The sequence below is a fragment of the Phacochoerus africanus genome, chromosome 9 (genome assembly GCF_016906955.1).
Source record: "Phacochoerus africanus isolate WHEZ1 chromosome 9, ROS_Pafr_v1, whole genome shotgun sequence".
NCBI classification, from domain to species: Eukaryota; Metazoa; Chordata; class Mammalia; order Artiodactyla; family Suidae; genus Phacochoerus; species Phacochoerus africanus.
This window is the reverse complement of record NC_062552.1, coordinates 81560964-81569635: the sequence shown is the minus strand read 5'-3', so window position 1 is coordinate 81569635 and position 8672 is coordinate 81560964. Positions and strand designations below refer to the sequence as shown.

Here is an 8672-nt window from a genome sequence, read left to right as displayed (position 1 = left end):
GACTAGAGCAGTATATATTTAAACAGACTAATCTTTAAAACATTAAATTGAATGAAACAAATAAATGTTGTAATAATGGCATTTATATAGATACCATTTATATCAAGGTAAAACTATGCAAAATAGTTTTATGCACAATGTACAAAATGTGAGAAAATTTTTTTAAAATATACAAAGGTATGCTACAGAGATGATAATGATTTTATTTGATATGATCAAATAATTGTATGTGGAGGTTGCTTAGAAGTCTTTATTATTTCTAATAATCCATTTTAATTTTAGTAAAAGATAATAAGAAATAAATGAGGCAAGATGTTCAAAATTTGACAAAACTACATGTTATGTTATTGTCTACCCTAAACTTTGTGCTTGAAATAGTTTGTAAGAAAGATACAAGTAGGAGGTTCCCATTGTGGCTTAAAGTGTTAAGAACCCAACTGGTATCCCTGAGGATGAGGGTTCATTCCCTGGCCTCACTCAGTGAGTTAAGGATCCTGCATTTCTGCAAGTTGCAGTGTAGGTAGCCAATTCAGTTCAGATCTAGCATTGCTATGGCTGTGGCACAGGCCAGCAGCTGCAGCTGCAATTGGAATCCTAGCTTGGGGACTTCCATATGCTGCAGGTTCAGCCCTAACAAGCAAAAAAAAAAAAAAAAAAAAAAAAACAGGTTAAAAAAAGGAAAGATGCAAGTATGTCCATTGATCATCCTCAGGGATCCAATTCCTACCCTCCTCAAAGCATATTTTAAAATAAGAATTAGGTTAAATGTCATGCAGATATGGCCAGAGATACATTGTTAAAGCACCCTTTAACCTATAGCTGGTATATTACACATATTGTTTAGAGATAGTGAAGAAAAGTATTGGATAGAAGCCCATAAAATTATCACTGAATGTTTTTGGGAAAACAGTGCATAAGTTTGATGCCAAAGAACTCATAGCATGTCTATCTATTCTAATGTCCATGAACCATATATCAAACTTTGTAATTTAACACAGTTTATGCAATGTAAGCAGATTGTATTACTGTTTTGTCGTGAAGTGAATGACTGAATGTATAAGGGGTAGTTTACTCCCTGTCCCTGAGGACTGACCCAACAGTAATGCTTTTACTTGCTTCTTGAAAGGTATATGAGAACAACTATGAATACAAACATAAATGATGGAATAAAGGAGGTTATGTGCATGAAATTTATATGTCAGGTGGAACTTCTATTTACTTAATAAATAAACATGTGCCTTCTTGCCATGATAGTAGTGAATCTATCTGAACATAGAAACTTGCCTGTTTGTCTTGTTTAAAATTAATAATTTTTATACCTCTTATGATCCACAGAAGTATAAACTTATGTGTGTGTGTTTTTCACTGTAGTTAATACTTTTTATGTGAATTTATCAAATGGAAAATTTAGCTGAAAGATCTCTAATTTTGAATTTAATGTAGAAAAATTCATATTTGATTTCTCTTTGCTCATGAGCCAGGTTTTTTTCCTATTTATTATTATTATTTTGTCTTTTTGTTTTTTTAGGGCCGTTACCACACCACATGGAGGTTCCCAGGCTAGGGGTCCAGTTGGAGCTGTAGCCACCAGCATATACCACAGCCACAGCAACACCAGAGCTGAGCTGCATCTGCAATCTGTACCACAGCTCATGGCAACACTGGATCCTTAACCCACTGAGCGAGGCCAGGGATCAAACCTGCAACCTCATGGTTCCTAGTCATATTCATTTCCACTGTACTATGATGGGAACTCCCCTATTTAATTATTTATTACATTTATAAAAGCTAACCCCAACTAAATTGAATTTCAATTAAAAACTATTCTTCCAATAAGCCAAAAATGTCATAGAGATATGATGATGGAACATTTGGCAATTTTAATATACAGTGTGAATATTTTAAATATATACAAACAAAAATTAATACCAGCTTGTTTTGAGGTGTAATATATATATGATTTTTGCTCTAAAAATCTTCACCATGGTCTTGCCTAGTAATTCTGTCTGGAGCTTACATGTTGAGTCCTCAGCCTACTCATGGCGGCTCTCATTTCCTGATTCCTCAGAGTGTAAATAATGGGGTTCAATAATGGTGCGATAACTGCATAAAACACAGAAAGAAATTTATCCACTGAAAAGCTACTAAGTGGCCAAATGTAAATGAAGATACATGGCCCAAAGACCAGAATGACAACAGTAATATGAGCAGACAGTGTGGACAGAGCCTTAGAGAGGCCACCAGAGGATCGATGTCGGACAGTTACCAGAATGACAGTGTAGGAAATGAGTAAGAGTATGAAGCAAATGAAAGGCAGTAGTCCACTGTCAGCAATCACCAGCAACTCCAGAACATAGGTGTCAGTGCAGGCAAGCTTTAGAACTAGAGGAAGGTCACAAAAAATATTGTCCACTACATTGGGGCCACAGAAGGGCAAGGTGATGGTAAAAACCATCTGGCTCATCGTATGCACAAAACCAACAGCCCATGACAGCAGCACAGAGCCCATGAGCATCCGGTGGTTCATGATGGTTGTGTAATGAAGAGGTCTGCATATTGCAATGTACCGATCAACAGCCATAACTATGAGGAGAGTCATCTCACTGCCCCCTAAAAAGTGAAGGAAGAACATCTGAGCCATACAGCCCCACAGAGAAATTGTTTTATTCTCCTTGAGAAAATCGGCAACCATCTTAGGGGTTGTGATTGTAGAGAGAGACATATCAAGAAAGGAGAGATTTCCAAGGAGGAAGTACATTGGTATCAAGTGCAGATGAGAGTGAAAAGTGACAGTGACCACAATGAGAAGATTTCCTGCCATAATTGCTGCATATGCCAACAAAAATATTAAAAAAAAAGAAAATTTCAAGTTCCCAAGTGTTGGTGAGTCCTAACAAAACTAACTCAGATATTACTGAGCTATTGTTCACTTTGATCGAGTCTGTATAGGAGTTTTCAGAAAATCTTTAAAATGAAGATAAACTTGAAAAAGTGATGATTTTATCTGTGATAATGTTGATGATATGGACATATAGAAAATAGTATTTGATTCCTATAGAAAGAGAAGAGATGGATATTTCTGAATAATACATTTTAATTGATTTAATGCAAGCACATTACTTGTATACACATTCACATTACTGCATTTATTTTCAGACAGAAAGGCAAAAATATAGGGAATTTACTGTAAAATTTTATAAATGTGGTTTCCAGTCATAGATTTTGTCTTCACTTTCATTTTTTGTTTCTCTCATAATTTCATGAATTTGTGAAGCACAAGTTCAATGCATGAGAAATAAAACAGTCAAATAACTATTGGTCATGAGTCAGTTCAAGTGGATTGGAATATAGTCAAATAAAGTTCTGGTTTCTAGTATTCAATCCTTCACCCTTTGCACCACCCTAATTTGAAATATTTAGATATGTGCATGTGAGTTGAATTGTATACCCATTTAGGAAATTACTTTAGGGTATTTTATTAGCTATTCTATATTCTCAGGTTTCCTTTCAACCTAAAGGGATATGCTGATGATTTCACTTATCCCTGAAGCTTTAATCTAGGTATAGTCTGTTATATGTTCTTCCCCACCCCAAAATTATAATTAAATAAGCTTCCTGTGAAGTTTCTGGACAAGTACATAAATATTTCTCAATGTCCAGGTTTTTTTCCTTCCTTCTTCTCTTTTTTTGTCCCTTTCTTCATCTCTCCCTTCTTCCCTGTCTCTCCCCTTCCCCCTTCCTTCTTCCTTCCTTTCTTCCCTCTTCCCTCCCTCCTTCCCTCTCTTTCTTTCCTTTTTCCCCTGTTTTTTCAATAGCGTTCTGTATCTCCTACAGGTTCCTAAATAAAACTGACCTCTACTTTTTGCCTATTTCTCAGAATCTATTTTTGCTGGGTTCCTAGCTGAAGTAGTCTTCATTCAGTATATAGATGATATCTGAACAACAACCAGATCTTTTACAAGGAGCATTTGTGTTTCCTTGGAGCCTAATTGCTTACCTTTTTGTAACGATTGCTTTCCTCTGAATTACTACATTTGTGTGCAGACTGACTTTTGGCAATTTTACCCTGGCTCATATGTCCTTGATATTTGTATTTTATATGTTTTTCCACATTGAGCTAACACTGTTGGCTCACTTGTATCTCCTTTTTTATTTTGATTTAGATCTTTTGGTCCCAGCTTTCTTTTTCTTTCTTTTTTTTTTAAAGCTATTAATGGTATACATCAACCATACTGACACAGATATAGAATCACACATATACACTCACTTATACCACATTCTGGTTCTGAGTAACAGGATGGAAAGTGGAAAATCTATACATTATCAATATTTTAAAAAAATCTACAAGCATTTCCTTCTTTCTTTGATTTATAATTCACAAAATATTCAGAAATTTTTATTTGGCCCAACTTTCAGAATTAAAAAACAAATAAACAAATGAAGCAAGGGTCAATAATCAAACATTTACTATGGAAATAGACTCTCAACTCTTCAATGTCCCAGATTGATATGAGACTCCAAAGGGTAACATATATGGAATTTGTTTGTATATTTCATTGTCTACATAGGTGCTATGTAAGTATGTGCATTCACACAATTTTTTCTTTATCATTATCTCATTTTCTGGTGGATATATGGACCACAGGAGAATTTTACTATGGAAGATTTGGTAAAGAAGATGTACTATAAATGAAAATATTTTTTCCTTATTAATTATAAATGATAAGATTGCCTAGTTGTCTTCTTTATAAGGAATTATTGTCATCATCATTGGTATCATATTTCAATCAGTAATTGAGTCTACGTACTAGTTGTGAAATTGTTTTCAAGATTATGCAGTCCTCAGTCTCAAAAACTAACAGAAGAAAATTTTGTTTATAGTTTAATATTTAAAGTTGGAAAATTAAAAGCAAAAATAACATTTATTAATTTAGTTTTTTTTTAATTCACAAGCATATTTATAAAATATATCCAGGTAAATTTAAATGAAGTTGGACTCAAATTTGTTATGGTAAGTGAAATCATTCATTATGACAGTTTGTACATATGATCAAATAGGAAATATCTTTAAAATACCTACTTTTTTTACTCAGACACAGATAAAAATAAGTTGGAATTAGAAAAAGAAAACAGTTCTTAACTTGAGGCATGGCTAAAACTCACATGAGGAGTTCCCTTGTGGCACAGTGGGTTAAGGATCCCTTGTCACTGCAGTAGTTCAGGTCACTGCTGAGGTGTGGGTTTGCTTCCTGACTGCCAGAACTTCCACATGCCATAGGTGCAGCCAAAAAAATAATAATACATGTGAAAGATAGAAATTTTTGAGTGCTGTATGTTGTACAAATAATATTGAATTGCAAAGGAATGAAAAGAAATTGAATAAAACTGATTCAGGCAAGGTTTAGGTTTTCTCTAGTGGGAACTTCTACGAATAGGATAAATGGCTTGTGACTGGGGAACCTAGCTTTTTCTGTGCCATTCAGGTGACTAAATGAAGAAATATTACTGTATTCTTTTCAACTGTAACCCTTGCTTGAAGAAAGAAAGCTGTAGGATGTTTAATACTTTGTGTACCTATTCAGTAATAGTCTTTCCTGTATATTTTCACAAAATCACTTAAATAGTGTATATGGACATATGTAACTGGTGGTTCTATTGATAAGAAAAAAGACTGTGAAATTTCTATTGATCTTGAAGAGTCTTTTTAATGATTTTTGTGACATGAGTTACTTAAAGCCATGTATGGATTAGATAAACCACGAGTAATATTCACTTAACATGGAAAATGTTTGGCATGTGAAAAAGCAGATTTGCTGCCAAAATAACCATTATAAATATCTTCCTAATTAAAAAATAAACTTACAAATTTGATAGGAAAGGTCCAACATTGTAAGTGCCCAAAGGACTTGATTCTCATATATTTATCATTTTTAAATATTAAGGTATTTGTATTTTTTCTTTTTATTTTTTCTTATGGTTGATTTATGATGTCATGCCAATTTCTGATATACAGCAAAATGACTCAAGCAAATATGTATACACATTAAAAAATGTATATATACATTTTTAAAAAAACATTATTTATCATCATGATCTATCCCAGGAAAAGTATTTGTTTTGAAATGTAGGTAGGAAAAGGTGATGGGTTTAGAAAATAGGAAATAGTTCTTGGTTTGCAAAATTACCAAAATGTATATGTCAGCAGTATAATTAAGCAATTGTAGAGGTTATATAACTTCATTCAAGAAAATAAATGTAGATTTGAGGGGGAAATGTTTTTAAATATTCATTTAAATTAATCATTATTTTACTTAACATTCCATAAGCATTTTCTAAGTTGAAATAAATATTCAATGTAGGAAAGTAAAAATATGGATTAGTAAATTAACTTGAAATAAAATAAGTCAATGTTTTCCACTTGCTTGATATGAGATTTTTATTAGAACACATTTCAGAATTGCCACAGCTGCTAAATACAGCCAAGGATGAAATTAGTTAACCAAGTTCCACATTTTTTGTCTTTTTATCCCATAGGGATTAAACAAACTCAAGTTTGTATTCCAAAAACACAAGCTCCAATGATAAAACTGGTCTCTCAGATTAGGAATGTCAGTGCTCTGTATTTAGCAGTCACAGACTGCACTGCTTACTAAAACTAGATACATCTGTCCAGATGATAGCTGACACAAATTATCTTTTTCTGTTGCCCTTATGATCACAACAATAGGGTTTTCATTCATTTCTCAGGCTATTGTACAAAGTCTCCTCTTTTATTAAAGTATACAATTTCTGCTTATTATTAGCACTGCTATTTAAACCTACCAGATCTGGCTGAGGAGTGGCCTCTTCAAAGATATGTAGACACAGTGAGATTCTGAATATATATTGTTTCTCTTTTTTTTATATTGACAGATTTGCATAAGTCATTTGCAGTTCAGGAAAAAAAAAAGGACAAGAAACATATACATAAAATTTAGACTGTTGATTAACCCCCAGAGGGAGTTATTAAAATAAACACTCTCGATAGTTATCCCTAGAGTTCAAGGAAGGGACTTATTCTCTCATTATTTAAGTAGACTGTGAGTTCACCTAGTGTATCAGCCATGTGGACTGGAACTGTTTGAAAGAGAGGAAAGGATTCTTTAAAAATTGAAATTAGGAGCTCTTGTTGTCGCTCAGGTGGTTAAGATCCTGACTAGTATCCATGAGGATGTAGGTTGCAGATGAAGTTCTGATCTGGCATTGCTGTGGGCTGTGGTGTAGGCCTGCAGCTGCATCTCCAATTTGACCCCTAGCCTGGGAACCTCCATATGCTGCAGATGCAGCCCTAAAAAAAAATGAAATTAGATAATATGAGCACCTGTTACCCATCCAGTTGGTAAGGATGGTGGACTTAGAATTTTTCAGAATAAAGATGAAATGTTGGGAACATATTTTCTAAGGCCAAACTAAACTAGGGAAAAACAAAAACCAGGGGGTAAGAACAAAAAATATGTAAGTTTGATATACTAGGTACATTGTTTTGTAAAGTGAAAGACATTGAAAGAGATGGTTCCCAAGATATTTGCATACCTATGGAATTTTTTCTGTCATTGGAAGGTCTCTTTGAGGTGTTTCCACACACTCCCAGCTGGGATCATTTCATCAATTTGGGCTTACTCTCTCAAACAGCCTACCAGTTATTCTCACTGCTTTCACTTTTGTTACAATTTATTCTGCACTTAGGAGACCTACATCAGACTTTAAAAGTATATTGAATCTATTCCTACTCATTGTCAAAATCCTTTAAGGGCTCTTTATCCAGGATTCATTAGGCCTGAACACACGGGCCTCTTCCTTTATACACAGTATCAGCACAGGTCTTTCTTCTTTTTATTCATCAACCTTCCTCATTAAAGGTCTGTCTTGAGTATGTACAAGTTTTTTCTTACTTAACAATGTCTGTATACACTGGCCCTTCTGCCTGGAAGGCTTTTTCCACTCAAAGCTCTCCTTTTTTTTTTTTTTTTTACTTTCTTAATGTTTTGATGTAAATATCTCCTTCTTAAGTGGTTTTCTGACAGCATCAGACCTAACCTAGATGCCTCCTCCTAATTCTCTCCAGGGCAGAGAACAGGTCTGTGTGATAAACCACTTATCTCTGTTGCTTTGGGAAGTATTTTCTAACTAGTAAATATTTTTAAGTGTCTTATAAATGACAGAATTCAGTTAAAAGAACATACTGCCTGCTGCAGCAAGATACAATAAGTACTTTATGGACTGACTCTTCACTGCTACAGTTTTATTGATTCTTAAAAAAAGCTATTTGGATAATCAAATGTATGTTTGAAATATTCATTTCTAGGAGTATTTTAACATTATCCTAAGGATAATTGAGGCCATACAGTGCAAAAATATTCTTCAAATACTGATTTAAATCCAAACTTCTCTCTGAAGACTCCGTATAGTTGAAATATTTTAAATACCTCTTAAGTTACTACATATAATCAAAACTGAAAATTTATGGTAAAAACTGTACTGTGCCATCTTATGAGTTATTTTAACAAGTTCATTCACTGGAATATTATACAATATTTGTAAGAGGATATTATGCTTATGTACATTCTTATTTTATTTTTAGTGGCCAATCCTTTTTAAACATTCAAGGTTTCCCTGAATTTTATGATAAGGAA

General features: G+C 33.7%; 1 pseudogene; it reads right to left on the bottom strand.

The window, feature by feature from the left end:
* Positions 1 to 1993: 1993 nt before the first annotated feature.
* LOC125136719 (olfactory receptor 4L1-like) lies at positions 1994 to 4278 on the bottom strand (annotated as a pseudogene).
* Between the last annotated feature and the right edge of the window lie 4394 nt (positions 4279 to 8672).